Raw genomic sequence first — 17733 nt, 5'->3', positions numbered from 1 at the left:
ACGGGCTTACTTGCTCTGTAGCATGTGGGATCTTCCTGGACCGGGGATCGAACCAATGTCCCTTGCATTGCAAGGCAGATGCTTAACCACTGGACCATCGGGGAGGCCCCTGGGATGGCTTTATCTGCCACGGAGTTGGCTGGGTGTCAGCTGAAGTATTGGGTGGCTGGCCTACAGGCACCTCATCCAACAGGCTGGTGTAAGCTTCTTCATATGGTGCTGGGATTCTAGGAACAGAAAGTGAGTGAGTGTGGGTGAAAGTTGCTCAGTTGTATCTGACTCTTTGCGACCCCAGGAGCAGAAAGGGCAACCCCTTTTCAGGCCTCTGCTTGCATCACATTTGTTAATGTCCTGTTAGAGTAAGTCACATGGCCAGTCCAAATGCAAGAGGTGGGGGAAAAAAGATAAACTCCATCCGCACAGCACCTGCAAAGAATTACAGCCATTCTTGCAGTTTCGCACAATGATTATAAGTTAGTTCATGTAAAGCATTGGATAAAAGTAAAGGAATGTAAGTTATTGCCCCAGATGTATGTTTCCATCAAATAATACCTTTCTAAGGTGAATCTGCTACATTAAAAAACAAAGTCAAACCACCACTGCCATCCCCAAAATGCCCATGGGTAGAAGAGGAAATAGTCCTCCATTGGTTGGCAGGGACGTGGAAGATGTAGATAGAAGGGTGACTCCAGGCAGAGCAGGTAAGAACTCAGTTGCTTGTGAAGATGAAATCTGGCAGAGGACAATAAGAGGGTAGCTCTCTATTCCTGATAGAAAGCCCTCCAAGCCCAAAGGGATGGGCAAGTGCTGGGGACCTTGAACGGCAGGGAAATCATGTTTTCAGTGAGAGGAAACCAGTCAAGTACCCTGAATTCACATGTTAATCCCTACTGTAGTCTTCTTTTTTGGGAAATCTGGACATTGGTTTTGTTTGCAGAAGATCTTCCTTAAGTGGAGAATTACCTCTTGAGAAACCTATATGCCTGTCAGGAAGCAACAGTTAGAACTGGACATGGAACAACAGACTGGTTCCAAATCAGGAAAGGAGTACGTCAAGGCTGTATATTGTCACCCTGCTTATTTAACTTATATGCAGAGTACATCATGAGAAATGCCAGGCAGATGAAGCACAAGCTGGAATCAAGATTGCCAGGAGAAATATCAATAACCTCAGATATGCAGGTGATACCACCTTTATGGCAGAAAGTGAAGAAGAACTAAAGAGCCTCTTGATGAAACTGAAAGAGGAGAGTGAAAAAGTTGGCTTAAAGCTCAACATTCAGAAAACTAAGATCATGGCATTTGGTCCCATCACTTCATGGCAAATAGATGGGGAAACAGTGGCTGACTTTATTTTTTTGGGCTCAAAAATCACTGCAGATGATGACTGCAGCCATGAAATTAAAAGACACTTACTCCTTGGAAGGAAAGTTTTGACCAACCTAGACAGCATATTAAAAAGCAGAGACATCACTTGCCAACAAAGGTCCGTCTAGTCAAGGCTATGGTTTTTCCAGTAGTCATGTATGGATGTGAGAGTTGGACTGTAAAGAAAGCTGAGCACCGAAGAATTGATGCTTTTGAACTGTGGTGTTGGAGAAAACTCTTGAGAGTTCCTTGGACTGCAAGGAGATCCAACCAGTCCATCCTAAAGGAAATCAGTCCTGAATATTCATTGGAAGGACTGATGCTGAAGCTGAAACTCCAATACTTTGGCCACCTGATTCAAAGAACTGACTCATTTTAAAAGACCCTGATGCAGGGAAAGATTGAAGGCGGGTGGAGAAGGGGACGACAGAGGATGAGATGGTTGGATGGTGGGGGCTGAGCGTCAGCAGCTGGGAGGGGACACTTACCTGGAGGACGGTGTGTGGTCAGAGGTCAAGGACGGCGGGAGGAGGGGAAGGAGAGTTGCAAGGCTCTTTGTACCCTAGGTCCTTTCTCAAGTGCTGCGCAAGCTCCAGGTAACACATTTAAAAAACATTTTCCAGAGGAGGAAACAGGCTTAGAGGAGTTGGGTGAATCAAGGGACTCCCGTAGTCCCCCTTTATTAGGATCTACGGGGCTCCCAGGCCTACAGGGGTGGGTCCCTTATGGGCATGAACCCATCGGGGCCACACAGGTTTGCCAGGCAGCAGAGGAGACAGGGACTGAGGCTCTGGGAGGTAAGGGAGAGTGCCCGGACCACAGGCCCCGTGGAGAGGAGCCGATTTGAAGCCCTGTCTCCCTGCTCCTGGCGGCAGGCCACTGCTGATGCTTCCACTGCATTTAGGGACAGTTGACAGACCTGAGCACAGCCTGGCGTGTCCTGGCGGAGCAGGTACGAGAAGTGATTGACGCGCAGAGCTGTCCTTGCTGCCCTGGGGTAACTGGGGGGCTCTTGCCACCCATCGGGCCCTTTGAAACTCCCTCCCCCGCCGAGACCCCAGTGTCCTTCCGTCCTGCTTCCCTGGGTCCCTGTCACTTGTGTTTCTGCTGAGCCCATGTCTGCCTGGGGTGGGCAGCACTCCCCGGGGGCCCGGGTGAGGAGGTCTGGGTCACTGACGTCCTTGATCACATTCCCACGGGGTGGCTGCGGGCCGGGTCCTGGGAACCGCGTTGCCCGGGCTGAGGGCTGGGTGATGGGGTTGGTGATTTACAGCAGGCAGGGGGTATGCTATTGACCTTCCCGGGCCCGCAGGACTGGGTCCTGCCTTGTAGTCCTGGTGGGTGATTCCGGGGAAGGAGCAGCTGTGTTTGGGAAACCTCGACTCTCGTGTCCGGATGGGGTCCTGGGGGGCGGGGGGAGGAGGGGCGGCCCCCCTGACCCGGGGTGAAGACCCCTGATGGGCAGCGGGTCTCCAGCCTCCCTTGGGAAGGGTCCACCCCCTCCACCCCCCTTGGAGCCGTCACCCGTCCTGCTGGGATGGCTGGGCCTCTGATGGTTGGACGTCCTCCCCTGGCTGATGGCTGGGAGGGCGGGGGCTGATCTGAGGCTTTCTCTCCCACGGTTCGAGGGCCGTCTCTACCTGCGTTTGACTCTTTCCTGCCTGGCAGGGCAGCGGGAAGCCAGGCTCAGGGCTGGTGGCCAGCTGTGATCCCAGAGCGCTGTCCCCCAACGCCTGGTCGGTTGGGGGTACTTCTTGGGGACTGTCCCTTTCCCTTTAGTGGCCTTTCACTGAGGCCTGTCTCCTTCCCATAAGTGCTGCTCGAAGCTGACAGCTGTGGTTTGTCACCGCAGACCAGCGGGGGTGGAGATCTGCGCCGAATCTGAAACCACGAGTCTCCTTGAACGTTTCTCTTTTTCTCTTCTGTCTTCTTTGCCCCCTCTTGTAAATCATGGGCCTTCCCTGGGAGGGAGCAGCAGGGTGACTGGCTTCTCAGTTGATGGATAGCAGAGTATTCTTGCTACCAGTTTTGTCAACGTGAGTAGGCCTTTTATGTTGCCAGGCAACGGGATTTGGTCGTCAGCCAATGGTATTCCTCCAGAGCATTTTGACTTACCTTTCCTCACCTGGGGATGCCCCCTGCCTGCTCTGCTCTGCTCCTTTCCTCTCTACTTTCTCACCCCTCCTGGTAAGACCTCATGTCCACACTTCCCTTCTAGGAAGACTTCCCATCAAAGACTCTGATGGACTTATTCACGCTGAGAAGTAGATGACTGATAAGGTTTCGAGGTTTATGGTCGTTGGATGTTCAAGTCCTTCTGCTTAGAAACACCCCCATGGCTTGGGATGCTCTGCTTTGGGCCTGGTGGTGCGGCTGAGTCCCAGGAGGAGATGGTGAGGCGTCTGGGCCACAGGCGAGTTTCCTTTTATGCGTGGTGGAAGGTCCTGGTGAAGTTTAAGCCCTAAAGGTAACGTCAGCAGAAAGAACACAGGACACCCAGTTCAGTCTGAATTTCAAATCGCTGTTGGTTTTTTAAGCATCATTCTGTCCAATGCGCTCCTTGGGACGCACTTCACTGAAACAGATTGTTTACCTGAAATTCAAGTGGACCTGGAAGTTTGGTGTTTTTATTTGCTAAATCTGGCAGCCCTGCCAAGGAGGGAAGTTGTGGTTTGAGTCATCAGCCAGATGGAGACAGTAGTAGTTTCAGACTCAGCCTCCGTTCTCAGGGCCCCCGAAGTCACAGCGCTCAGAGCCGTGGAGGCGTGTTCCCAGCTTGCCACCCAGCAGGCTCACGTGTTAGGATTCCAGATAACGAAAGCATGCCCAGCTTTTGGTGCTTCTAGGTGGAAATGGGGTTTCTCAGATAGCTGCCTGAGTCTGAGATTTTTTTCTGTCCTTTCTAAAGAAATTTTTAAATTTATCAATATTTACTTTTTCATAGTGAATTCTTGTTTTACAGTTGCACCCAAGGCATGCAGAATCTTAGTTCCCTGACCAGGGATGGAACTCGTGAGTTCCCCAGGCAGTGAGCGTGTGGAGTCTGAACCCCGGACCCTCCAGGGAAGACCCTCTGTCCCTTTCTGACCCTCCCTGGCTTGATCGCTGCCTTTCACGGGGGTTGGTGGGAGGCCACACCCACTGGGTCTCTTCTGAGGGACCTTCTGGCGGGCTCCCAGCTGTTCTTCCTCCGACTTCTGCAGCCTCTGCCCGTGGTCAGCCTCCCTCCAGCTCTCTCCCCTTTCCTGTCTTTGAGTGCCTTTATTTGTTAGTTTAATCATTTATTCATTAGCTTGTTTATTCATTTTCCCATTTGGAACTTACTTAGGCCCTTGGGAGCATGCATTCTCATAGAGTAAAGAGTGCTTCTTTGTTTCAACTAAGGAAGTGATCTGGGCTTCCCGGGGGACTCATGTGGTAAAGAATCTGCCTGCAATGCAGAAGACCCAGGTTTGATTCTTGGGTCGGGAAGATCCTCGGGAGAAGGGAATGGCAGCCCAATCCAGACTTCTCGCCTGGAGAATCCCATGGACCGAGGAGCCTGGCAGGCTACAGTCCATGGTGTCGCAAAGAGTCAGACATGACTGAGCGACTAACACTTTCACTTTCAAGCTGGTGATCGGCTGACTTAGGAAGCCTCACTTCAAAGATGTATTAGCAGTTTAAATGGAAGTGAAAACCAAAAATACCATGTGTTCATCGATTCATTACTGGTCTCAAGTGTCTTCCTCAGCCTCTTGGCAAAGCGCCATATTGCAGAGATGGCGCCAGGCCTCTTTTATTTCTAAAAATCATGGTGTATCTCCCAAGATTCTCTCATTTCTTTGAATTTAGGTCTCTTGATCTCAGGTTGAAACCAGTTATCTTGATACAGAGATGACTGGGAGGTGTTTTCATACTGGCCTGGGCCCTCGAGCAGGGAAGCTGCAGGCATCTGTAGTGGGCTCTCTTGAGGGCGGTTGTTGGAAGGAAATTAAGTGTACTGTATTAGTTTATATCAGTTACTCTTCAGTCTGGCCCCATCTCCACCAAGTAGATTAATCTCTACAGCCTACAATTCTGAAATTTAAGTTGCCTTATGCACAAAATAATGGCCTCATGCTCTATCAAATGGAAACTGCATTTTGCTGCAAGTAACAGAGGACTTAAAAACAGTGGCCAAAACACACAAGAATCCTCTTTTTTTTTTTTTCCCCCACCTGAAAAAAGACCTGAATGAGGCAGTCTCGACTGATGCTGTGAGTCCAGGGTCATCTGAGATCCAGCCTCATCTTTATTGCTCAATCTTAGCACGTGAGTCCTATTCCCAAAAGTCCCTTCATGGTCCAGATAGCTCCAGCTGTCACATTCTGTGTTTCGGGACCGAAGGGGAAGGAAGGGATGCCCCTTCTAATGAAAGCGTCTGCCTGAAAGTCCCAGAGAACCACGCTGCTTCCCTTTCATTGCAGGTCCGCTCATTCTTTGAACCTAAGTCTCTTGATCTCAGGCTCAAGCCAGCCAGAGCAAAGGTTCCCTTTGAACAGAGAAGGCCGAGGGGTATTTCCTCACTGAGCCTGGCCACAGCCATGGGGGCTGAAAAAAGGCTTGGCCTGGAGGGTTTTAGCTAGCAGCTTGTTGCTAAGGGTGGAGGGAAGCATGGGTCTTGGGAGGCAGCTAACCAATTCTGCCACATCTGTGCTGTGGTTTATTTATCTCCTAAGAGGCTCTGGGTTGGAAAGAGTTTGAAGTGGGTGAAGGTGACCCAGAGTCAGTGTAGTAGGACTCCTCGGAGGCGGTAAATGCCGCACGCCCTATATCTTTCTGCTGCATCACTTCTGTCCCTTTCTGCTATGCAGAAAGCTTCCTTCCCGTTGTTTTGTGTTGGACTCCTGGGAGGAAATGCTAGCTTCTCATAAAGGGGGTGTGTGTGTGTGTGTGTGTGTGTGTGTGTGTGTGTGTGTGTGTGTGTGTGTGTGTGTGTGTGTGTGTGTGTGGTTTTGTCAAGTCACAGAACCCATTCATACTTCCTTTGAGTACATACAAATTAAAATGACTCATTGACCATCGTCACTTCTTTGGTGGAAGCCCTTATTTCTTGCCTAGTTCTTGAAACTGCCTGTCATTTGATATTCCTGCCTCCTGGAGCCCCCTTCTCCAACTCATCCCTCCCTAACTTCCCCACTGACTCTTGACAGAGACAGTTCTGCTGATAATCCTGCTCAGAAACTATGGTGGATGTGATGGTTACTTTTGTGTGTCAACTTGGCTGGACTGCAGTGCCCAGATACATGGTCAGACATTATTCTGAATGTTTCTATGAGGGGATTTACTGAATGAGAGTCACACGTATACCCATGGAATTCCAGTAAGCAGATTGTTGTCTGTGCTGCAGTGGGTCTCACCCAATCAGTTGAAGGCCCGGACTGGAGCAGAAGACCCTCTCCCCGTGAACAAGGGGGATTTGTGCAGCAGAGGCCTGTGGACTTGACCTGTAATATCTGGGTATATCAGCTGCAATATCAGCCCTTTTCTGGGTCTCCAGCATGCTGGTCCAGCCTGTAGATTTTGAACCTCTGACTTCCATCATCATGTGACCCAGTTGCTTAAAATAAATCTCTTTATATGCACACGTCTTTCTCAGTTTACAATGGGATGACATCCTGATAAATCCATCATCAGTTGAAAATATAGGTTGAAAGTGCATCTAACACGCCCAACCTCCCGCACATCCCCGCTCAGCCCAGCCCCCCACGTGTGCCCAGAGCACGCACATTAGTCTGCCGGTGGGCAGGACCCTCTAACACAAGGCCTCAGGCAGGCAGGCAGTTCAGTCATTCAGTCGTGTCTGACTCTCTGTGACCCCATGAACCACAGCACGCCAGGCCTCCGTGTCCATCACCAGCTCCCGGAGTTTACTCAAACTCATGTCCATTGAGTCGGTGATGCCATCCAACCATCTCATCCTCTGCCGTCCCCTTCTCCTCCTGCCTTCAATCTTTCCCAGCGTCAGGGGCTTTTCCAATAAGTCAGTTCTTCACATCAGGTGGCCAAAGTATCGGAGTTTCAGCTTCAGCGTCAGTCCTTCCAATGAATATTCAGGACTGATCTCCTTTAGGATGGACTGGTTGGATCTCCTTGCAGTCCAAGGGGCTCTCAAGAATCTTCAAGGCCTAGTTTATCATAAAGGATTGACCATCTCACGGAATTTCTGAAACACCATACTGGAACGGAAAAACCGAGCGGAGTGTGGGTGCAGATGGTTGTCAGAGCACGGGTGGTTCACCCTCGTGGTCTTGGGGCTGTGTCTGCCCTGCGTATGGTTAGAGAGAGGGCCGTGCTTCACATCTCTCGCCCCGAGAAAGGCCCACCTTCAGAGTAAGTGTCTACTGACTGTGCATCACGTTTGCCCCGTCGTGAAGCAGGTAACTTATAAGTTGAACCGTCGTGAGTCGAGGACCGGCGGTGTCTACACGACCCGTTGGTTCTGTTTCTCCAGAAAAGCTGCCTGACCCAGCACTTCTTCCATCGTTGGTGACCAGCCCAGATCTGACCGGAGCACGCAAGGCTTTTCCTAGCCCCTCTCACCTCCATGTCTGCTCCTGTGCGTGCTGAGCCCGCGTGGGCCCACCCCCTGCCCTGGCCACCTCTCTTAGCTGCCAGCTGTATCTTGTTGCTTCACGCACAACCTTTGGGTCCATCAAGGGGTTTCACATCCGTGCCCACCCTGTTCTGTTTGCCTGGGATGTTTTCCTGCCAGACTGACGACTGTGAGGTTCAAAACAGTGGCCAGTAGCCCCTTAAATATAAATCATAAAATGAAATGTAACTTAAAGGTCAGTCCTTCAGTTTTACCAGCCACACGTCACATTCTCACTCAGCACAGGTTGCCGACGGTGGCTGTTTGAGGACGTTGCAGACAGAGGGCCTTTCCATCATTGTAGACAGTTCTACCGGAAGCTTTCACCCTTTGCCTGATGGCCTGATAAAATGAAGAGACTGGTCAGTGCACCTTCTGGAGACTTCCTGCAGGCTCCCTCCTGTACTGAGGTCTCCCTCAGCTTTGCTTTGAGAGTTTGCTGAAAGCTGTGGATGTCATTCTTTGAGAACACACACATGCGCGTGGGTGCGTACATCATAAACAGCATTTCAAGGTGTAATCATCAGCTCCCCTTAGGGGTCAGGCCTGTCCCATGGGTTAATAATAACCCACATGATAAGCTAATACTGCAGCCTGAGACCTGCTTGCTGGTATAAAAAGCTGACGCTTCTGTCCTGCTCACGTCTGCCTGTTCTGTATTTTACGTGGTGGTGGTTTTATTTTATTTTTTTCCTTCACATGTTTTAACTCACTTGCTTCTCAGAGCAACCCACGAGCTGGCTTCTGCTGTCCACGTTTTGCAGGTGAGGAAACTGAGGCCCAGAGCATTCGAATGCTCAGGGTCCCTCAGCTAGTGAGTGGCCTGGCCAGGGTTTGACCCAGGCAGCCTGAGTTCTGCATCGGGGTTCCTAACCTTTCCGACAGGGCTGAGAAAGCTGCCTGCCCCCATGTGTGAGCTCCTAAGGACTCAGCTTGCATCTTGCCTCCCTGGCCTTTGCAGGTCTCCGTGGCGCCTGGGGTTCCGTCGAGGGGAGACGGGTGCTGGGGGAGTGGGTCCTGGGTCTGCTGCGGTTTCTCAACAGCTTCAGGTAGAGTGGTCTCAGCCCCAAGACCTTGGATTCTCCTGCCGTGTGTCTTTTTCTCTCTTCCTTCCACTGGCTGTGATTTGTTCCTGAGCCCCTAGGGCTGGGAGAAACCCCGAGTCCCCGAGACCGTCTTCGCCTGGCAATCCCTGGTGGAAAGCCAGTCGGTGCCCAGCTGGCCCTCCTAAGCTGGGGGCCCCGCCGCGCCCTGTCCCGAGCCTCCTGTCTGCCCCGGAGCCCTCGGTGCTCGAAGCGGCGTGGGCTCTGGGCGTGTGTGCTCCCATGTCCTGTTGTGGCGATGGCCTCCTCGGGCCAGGGGCAGCCGGCTCTGCCGTATGCTGAGCCAGGGAGGAGGGGTGTGTGTGTTTACTTTCGCTTCCTTCCTTCCTTCCTCTTTCATCTGTGTCCCCCTGACCTTGAGTCCTTTGCGGGTTCATCTTGAGCTGGTAGTTAAAACTGAGCCAAGTCACGCTGACCCAGAGGCAGAAGAGGGCCTGGTGGGGAGGGGATGACCTTTGAGTGAATCATTTGCTCCTTTGGCCGTGCTTAAGTGTCCCCGGCAACCTCTGGGGCCATACGATCCGGGGCAGGCCGAGGCCTGGAGAAGGTGGGACGAGGGCAGCCAAGGTCCCTGACTGATGAAGGCCTGGGAACAGCACCTGTTTTCACGTCGCAGTCCTGCTGGCAGGGACTCACGGACGTACAAAAAGCATCCTTGCCTTTATGGAGTTGGCTGTCTGGTCAAGAAGGCCAAGTGAAGGATGACATCATTCAAGATGTGCTGTCAGTATATTTGGGAAATTTCCAAAGGGTTTTTTCCACCTATACTACCTTGTAACATGGCAAAAAGCTGTAATACAAGTATAGAAATTTGATCCCATGAATTCTGAGGGGGTAAAATGTCACCCAGGACGGAATTTCTCAAAAGACACACTGGGACCTGCATGATATATTGTTCAGCTTGGAGGAGGTGAGGTCCAGTGGAAGGAGAACTGTTTAGATCTTGAGAGAATGGCGTTCCTGCTTTTTCACGTCATGGCAACGGACAATTCTGAGGATACGTGCGCCCAGAGAGATGTTGATTTAATAGTGGGAGATACAGAAGAAAATCATAAGGTGCGTTAGGATGGCCGACCACCAGGAAGTCATTTGTGGCTTATCATTTGTACCTGAATTAAGCAGGCATTACTTTTTTTTTCAGTTGGAGGATAGCGGCTTTGTAGTGTTGTGTTTCTGCTGCATAACAATCAGCTGTGTGTATGCACACCCCATCCCACCCCCCAGGTCGTCACCCAGCCCCGAGCTGAGCCCCTGCGCCACATAGCAGCCACCCACCAGCTGCCCGTCTTACAGTCGTGCACGTCTGCTACTTTCCCCGCTTGTCCCACCCTCTCCTTCCCCTTCACTTCACGGCAAATAGATGGGGAAACAGTGACAGATTTCATTTTTGGGGGCTTCAAAATCACTGCAGATGGTGACTGCAGCCACAAAATTAAAAGACATTTGCTCCTTGGAAGGAAAGCAACCTAGACAGCTTATTAAAAAGCAGAGACATTACTTTGCCAACAAAGGTCCGTCTAGTCAAGGCTATGGTTTTTCCAGTGGTCATGTATGGATGTGAGAGTTGGACTGTAAAGAAAGCTGAGCACCAAAGAACTGATGCGTTTGAACTGTGGTGTTGGAGAAGACTCTTGAGAGTCCCTTGGACTGCAAGGAGATCCAACCAGTCCATCCTAAAGGAAATCAGTCCTGAATATTCATTGGAAGGACTGATGCTGAAGCTGAAACTCCAATACTTTGGCCACCTGATGCGAAGAACTGATTCATTGGAAAAGACCCTGATGCTGGGAAAGATTGAAGACAGAAGGGGATGACAGAGGATGAGATGGTTGGATGGCATCACTGACTCGATGGACATGAGTTTGAGTAAGCTTCAGGAGTTGGTGTTGGGCAGGGAGGCCTGGCGTGCTGCAGTCCATGGGGTCACAGAGTCGGACACGACTGAGCAACTGAACTGAACTCCTTCCCCTCCCGTGTCCATAAGTCTGTTCTCTGTGTCTGCATCTCTGTTCCTGCCCTGCAAGCAGGTTCATCGGCACCATTTTTCTAGATTCCATATACATGCGTTCATACCCAGTAGTTTTCTTTTTCTGACTTCCTTTTCTCGGGTGACAGACTCTAGGTTCATCCACATCACTTACAAATGACCCGATTTTGTTCTTTTCTGTGGTTGAGTAATAAACAGGCATTTCTTAGGCGTCTGCAGTGTACGTTGGCTAGGTTTGGGGAATGAAACGTTCAGTAATGGTCTCTCCATCACTGAGGCTCCCCGGGTCACTGGGTGATGCTCTGTAGAGAGATCCTGCAGCTCCCTGAGAGCTTATTTAATGCTGCAGCACCAGCTCCGCGGGCCCTCGGCCTGGAGAGCTGCCTGGGTGTCTGGCCACCCAGCATGTGTTGGGGGTCCAGGGGTTGAGGCCTCCTGCTGTTGCCCCTCCTCCTCACCTCCCTTTGGGGCCCCCCTGTGGGTGACTTCCAGACTTTTAGGTCAAGGGTAGAAAGCTTTGAGAAGGCTTCCCAACCGTCCGTCCCGCATTGCCCAGTGAGTTAAGGAAAGTCACTTTGTCTGGACTGGGTGTGTCCCCTGTCCCTTGGGAGTGAAACCAGGCAACTATGTGAGGGAGACACGGACTGGTGGAGGCCAGTCCCAGCCTGTCAGGAAGCTGTCCAGGTGGTGAGCCCCTGTCTGGATCCCAGCCTGGCAGAGAAGGGGCCATCTACAGATACTCCTCTTAACAGCATCTGAGTATTTCCTATCTCAGAGGCAGGAAACCTGTTCTTGAACCCATTTCTTTTCATCGTGTAGATGCTGCAAACATCTTTGGAGCCCATTTGGTCCTTGGTATAGAGCTGGAGGTGTAACCATAAATTTACCAAAGGGTGTAACCCCCTTTGCTAACCATAAATTGGTTTTCTGTGTCTTTGTGTCTCTTTCTGCTTTGTAAATAAGTCCATTTGTATAATTTTTTAGATTCCACGTGTAAGTGATATTATGTCTTATTTCTCTCTCTGAGTTACTTCGCTTAGTATGATCATTTCTTGGTCCATACATATTGCTGCGAATGGCATTATTTCATTCTTTTGTATGACTGAGGAATAGTCCACTGCATATCTACACCACATTTTCTTTATCCGTTCATCACTTGATGAACATTTAGGTTGCTGCAGTCTCCTTCCTAGCTGTGTGACCTTGGATCAATTGCTTAATCACTGTTTCTTTGGGTGTCAAATGGATATGGCAATGTTTAACAGCAGGGCTGCAGGCTGGATTCCGTAAGTGAATCCTGGTCCAGCAGAGGTCCGATAAACACTCCTGCTCTGGTTCCTTATGCCCTCCTGGCAACAGGAGTGAGGTGCGGGGCGGGCAGGCTTGATTACTGCCCTTTTTGTGCGATGATATGCTTTGTCATTGTAAGTGGGTGTTTTCCTTCCCCTGCCTCCATCTCTACCTGGGACAGAGAGAGAGCTTAGGTTTTCAATCATAGCAGAACAGATCAAGATTAGAGATGACAAATTCTGCACAGCTGTGGTGGTTTGGCCACTCACAGGATGTCAGGCTCCTGTAGGACTCTCCACAGTTTTGATACATTGTATTTCAAGATTGCACAGGGGCAGGGTGGGTTTTGACAGATCTGGAGCCCCTTGGTATTGTATATCTGTCTCTTTCTTGGCCCTTTACATCCCCTTATTGGCAATCCTACAGGTGTTTTATTTTTCCTAATTTTTATTTATTTAAATTTTGTCTTTCGTGGAGACCACCCTTGACAAAATACATTTGGTTTCCCAGATTTATTATTGATAGTGAGCAGCATTTTCTGGAGTTTTATAATTACTTGGCAGGTTCAGTTCATTTGCTCAGTCGTGTCCTACTCTTTGCCACCCCATGGACTGCAGCACACCAGGCCTCCCTGTCCATCACCAACTCCTGGAGTTTACTCAAACTCATGTCCATCAAGTTGGTGATGCCATCCAACCATCTCAGCCTCTGTCGGCCCCTTCTCCTCCTGCCTTCAATCTTTGCCAGCATCAGGGTCTTTTCAAAAGACTCGGTTCTTCACATCAGGTGGCCAAGGTATTGGAGTTCCAGTTTCAACATCAGTCCTTCCAATGAACACCCAGGACTGATCTCCTTTAGGATGGACTGGTTGGATCTCCTTGCAGTCCAAGGAACTCTCAAGAGTCTTCTCCAACACCACAGTTCAAAGGCATCAATTCTTTGGTGCTCAGCTTTCTTTATAGTCCAACTGTCACATCCATACATGACTACTGAAAAAAAAATTACTTGGCAGGTAAAATAGCAAAAATGGTAACTGATGGATCAAAGGCTTCAAAAAGTACTCTACCCCTTTCTGTTATGGAATGCTTGAAGTGTACACAAAAGTAGAGAGAGTTATCAGTGAACCCAAGCACTTCTCACCAGCTCAGCAATGGTTAATATCTTACAGTCTGTGTTCCTGACACTCCCCAGTTTTTATTTTAAAGCTGTTCACAGATACTGTATCACTTTACCCATAAATACTTAAGTGTTTATCTGTAACAGATAAGAAACCTTAAAAGTATCACATTTTTACATCTAACAAAATGGATAAAAGTTTTTTTTGTAACATCTCCTACCCAGTTCTGTTTCAAATTTCCCTGGCTGTTTGAACAGCGTCCTTTCTCATGGTTGGTTTAAAACATTTGACTGGAAATGGTGGTTATATTTTTCATGTGATAAATGGTGTGGGGGCCCCCCCTTTTTCCCCTCATGTGATGCTGTTACTCAACCCAGTGACATAACTCTGAGTGTAAGGATAGAACTGTGTGGTCGATAAATAATAAAGCAACAGCCGGTTAAGAAGTGCGTCAATAAGCAATTTTATAAGCTTTTTATTATGGAAAATTTGCCAGTGTAGACAGTAAAGATGACAGCAAAAGCACAATAGCTCAGTGGTAGACTCACCTGCCAATGGTCCGTTTGTCTATGGTTAAGCCAGAAAACTGCATTCAAGACCGTGGCCTCAAAAATTCCTGCTGTAATTACGCGTCTTCAGTTCTTGGAACTAGGTCCCCTGGGAGTTAGTGGCGGCCGTGGCGTTCTGGTCTGAGAAGTCCGGTGCCCTGCTCGAGGTCAAAGGCCTGAGTCCGTGGTCACTGTTGACGCCTGCTGCTCCCACTCTTTGGGCGCAGGACACCGCCTCTCAGAGGCCCAGCTGTGCGGGCGGTCAGTGCCTCTTCTGTGCGGGGCAGGAAGGTTTCTTTTGTTGGCACCGTGGTCCATGAAGAGCATGGGTCCCTTGGGTTCGAGAGCCGCGAGGGGCCCTGTTTGTGCACGTGGCCCTGCTGGGACCACCTTCTGGAGAGCAGGCCCCGGCAAGGTTGGCATCTCTGCTCACAGCCCGCAGATGGAGGAGGACTGTGTGCCCCCAGAGGGCCGGCTGGCCCCCACGGGGGAGGAAGGGGAAGTAGGGGGCGTGGGCAGGGGCGGCGCGTTGCCAAGACCTCTAGTCTCGGGGGCGTGACCAGCCGTGGCTTAGCTGGGGGAGTGTGGGTCCCACCCTGGCAGCCGGTACTTTATCCAGGCTCCTCCCGGCTCCCATGCGCCCTCCTCCCCCTGGGAAGCCAGCAGCGTATTCATGAGCTCGAAGGGCTGTCACGAGGCGTCATTGCAGGGCGGGGGGCCCACACTCAGCATCACACTCTCCCCCCCAAATTCCCTGGTGTGACCAGGCCCCCTGTCATGTCAGGTCTGTGCTGCATTTTCCTGGGAAGCTTCCCTGACCTTGAGGCTTGGAGGTGCTATGCTTCTTGTGTTCTCGGGATGACGGGTGTGATGGGGGAGGCAGAGCTGGAAATCGGTGGGAGGACACTACAGCCCTGCTGAGTCTGGGGACCCCTCCACAGCAGAGAGGCTCCCTGAGTTAGCGCACGTTTGCAGGAGTTAGAGGTGGCATGTGACTTGTCCCTTTGAGCAGGCCAGTTCACGTCTTCAGTTCAGTCACTTAGTCGTGTCTGACTGTTTGTGGCCCCATGAACCGCAGCATGCTAGGCCTCCCTGTCCATTACCAACTCCCAGAGTCCACCCAAACCCATGTCCATCAAGTCGGTGATGCCATCCAACCAACTCATCCTCTGTCGTCCCCTTCTCCTCCTGCCCTCAATCTTTCCCAGCATCAGGGTCTTTTCAAATGAGTTGGCTCTTCGCGTCAGGTGGCCAAAATATTGGAGTTTCAGCTTCAACATCAGTCCTTCCAATGAACACCCAGGACTGATCACCTTTCGGATGGACTGGTTGGATCTCCTTGCAGTCCAAGGGACTCTCAGGAGCCTTCTCCAACACCACAGTTCAGAAGTTCAGAAGCATCAGTTGTTTGGCGCTATCAGGCACTGAATTTCTTTTCTGTAAAATGAAAATGCTTGGTCTCCGTTGTTTGTGTCTCCTTGGACCCAAAGACTTGGTGCTTTGAGCCCCCTGGGCCGGGAGTCTGGGTGTGACGGTGGCTTCCCGGGTGCTGCTGGGTCACGGGGGCCTTGGCCTCGGGCACCGTCTCCCGCCCCGGGCCTGCCCTGGGGTAACTCTTGCCGGCTTGGAGCCCGACCAGCTTGGAGCGAGGGAGGCAGAGGAAGCCCCGGGTGGGGGGTATGTTGGGGGGCGCCCTCCTGGCTGGAGTGGGGGTGGGAGAGGCTCGGCGTCTGTTGTTCTGCGTCGCAGCAGCGAGGCTCTGCTCCGGGAGCCTGTGTGGCTGGCAGGCTGTGTGAGCTGCCGTGATCGCGTGGGGGAGCAGCGTGTGAAGGTCAGGGACGCCGCAGCTGACCCGCTCAACCTGCTGACTTAGCCTAAGCGCCCCGTGCCCACTCCCGCTGGCACCTCTTGGCTGGACTGGGGGCCTCCTGTAGGAAGGCAGTGGTGCCCACCGGTGGCCCAGGGCAAGTGGCCCCTGAGTGGGGCGGGTGGTGGTCCGTGGACGTGCATGCTGGTCCCAGGGGTCAGGAGCAGAGCCACGCGTGGCCCGGAAACAAGGTGCTGGGCTCCGTCCTAGGTGAACTTCCCCAAAGCTCCCAGCTGAAACCGAGTCACACCCAGCCCTGATCAGTCCGGAGCCTTGGATGACCAGGGGAGGCGGGCGTCATCCTGCCAGAACCTGGGTCATAGCACCCTCCCTACTGGGTGTCTGGGCCTTCCCCACCCAGGCTCTCAGCACAGTGTATCCCAGGGTTCCCTTATTACAGGTTTTTAACTGTGTGATTATTTATAATACAAAGCAAGGATGAAAATGCTGCTTTACACATCTTTATTTTATTGAAGTATAGTTGGTTTACAGTGTTTTGTTAATTTCTGTGTGTGTATGTGTATGCGCAGTCATGTCTGACTCTTGGCGACCCCATGGCCTACAGTCTGCCAGGTTCCTCTGTCCATGGAATTTTCCAGACAAGAATTCTGGAGTGGGTGGCCATTTCCTTCTGCAGGGGATCTTCCTGACCCAAGGATCTAACCCACGTCTCTTGGGTCTCCTGCGTTGGCAGCTGGATTCTCCACCACTGTGCCACATGGGAATGCGCTTGTTAAGTTCTGCTGTGCAGAGAAATGATACATCCCTCCTTTCTCGTGTTCTTTTCTATTATGGTTGATTACAGGGTCTGGAATATAGTTCCCTGTGCTATACAGTAGGGCCTTGTTCACCTGTGCTATCGATACATGTAATATGAATAGTTTGCATCCGCTGATCCCGGATTTCCACTCCACCCCTCCCCCACCCCTTCCCCTTCAGCCTGTGCATCTGTTTCTGTTTTGTAAATAAGTTCGTTTGTATCATATTTTAGAGTCCACAGATAAGTGCATCATGTGCTACTTATCTTTCTGACTTTGCTCAGGATGACACTCTCTGGGTCCATCCATGTCACTGCACATGGCATTATTTCATTCTTTCTAATGGCTGAGTAATATTCCATTGTGTGTATGTACCACATCTTCTTTTTCTATGCGTCTGTCCGTGGACTTTAGGTTGCTTCCTGAGCAGCGATTATGTTGTGTATAGTGCTGTGTGGCCAGAGGGGTGCGTGTATCTTTGGGAATTAGTTTTCTCTGGATATACGCCCAGGCTTCCCTTGTGGCTCAGCTGGTAAAGAATCCGCCTGCAGTGCAGGAGACCTGGGTTTGATCCCTGGGTCGGGAAGATCCCCTGGAGATGGGATAGGCTACCCACTCCAGTACTCTGACCTGGAGAATTCCATGGACTGTATTGGTCCATGGGGTCACAAAGAATCGGACATGACTGAGCAACTTTCATTTCTGGATATATGCCCAGGAATGGAATTGCTGGATCCTATGGCAGCTCTATGTTTAGTTTTTTTTAAGGGGCTTCCATACTATTCTCCATTGGAGGAGGAAATGGCAACCCGTTCCAGTATTTCCGACTGAAAATCCCCATGGACAGAGGAGCCTGGCAGGCTACCATCCATAGGGTCACAAAGAGTCGGACGCGACTGAGCGTGCTGGCTATTCTCCTGGTGACTGCACCTACCTACGTTCTCCCCAACAGTGTAGGAGGGTTCCCTTTCCCTCCACACCCTCTCCGGCATGTACTATTTGTGGACTTTTTAATGATGGCCATTCTGACCCGTGAGAGGTGGTGCCTCCTTGTAGTTTTGATCTGCATTTCTCTAATA

At 51.0% G+C, this 17733-nt stretch overlaps 1 protein-coding gene across 2 annotated transcripts in view; it reads left to right on the top strand.

Moving 5' to 3' along the window:
* Nucleotides 1–17733, top strand: part of SH3BP5 (SH3 domain binding protein 5) — a 75860-nt gene that overhangs the window by 35457 nt on the left and 22670 nt on the right. The window contains exon 1 of one of the 2 annotated variants that reach the window (XM_065943182.1): nucleotides 8616–8748. The exons of the other annotated variant lie outside the window; for it this stretch is intronic. The gene's annotated coding sequence lies outside the window, so the exon portion shown is untranslated. Of the gene's footprint in view, nucleotides 1–8615; nucleotides 8749–17733 lie in introns of those variants that run through there. 2 annotated transcript variants of the gene reach the window in all.

This window comes from Muntiacus reevesi, chromosome 8 (genome assembly GCF_963930625.1).
Source record: "Muntiacus reevesi chromosome 8, mMunRee1.1, whole genome shotgun sequence".
NCBI lineage: Eukaryota > Metazoa > Chordata > Mammalia > Artiodactyla > Cervidae > Muntiacus > Muntiacus reevesi.
The sequence above is the reverse complement of the archived record's forward strand: the minus strand, read 5'-3'. Positions and strand labels throughout refer to the sequence as shown.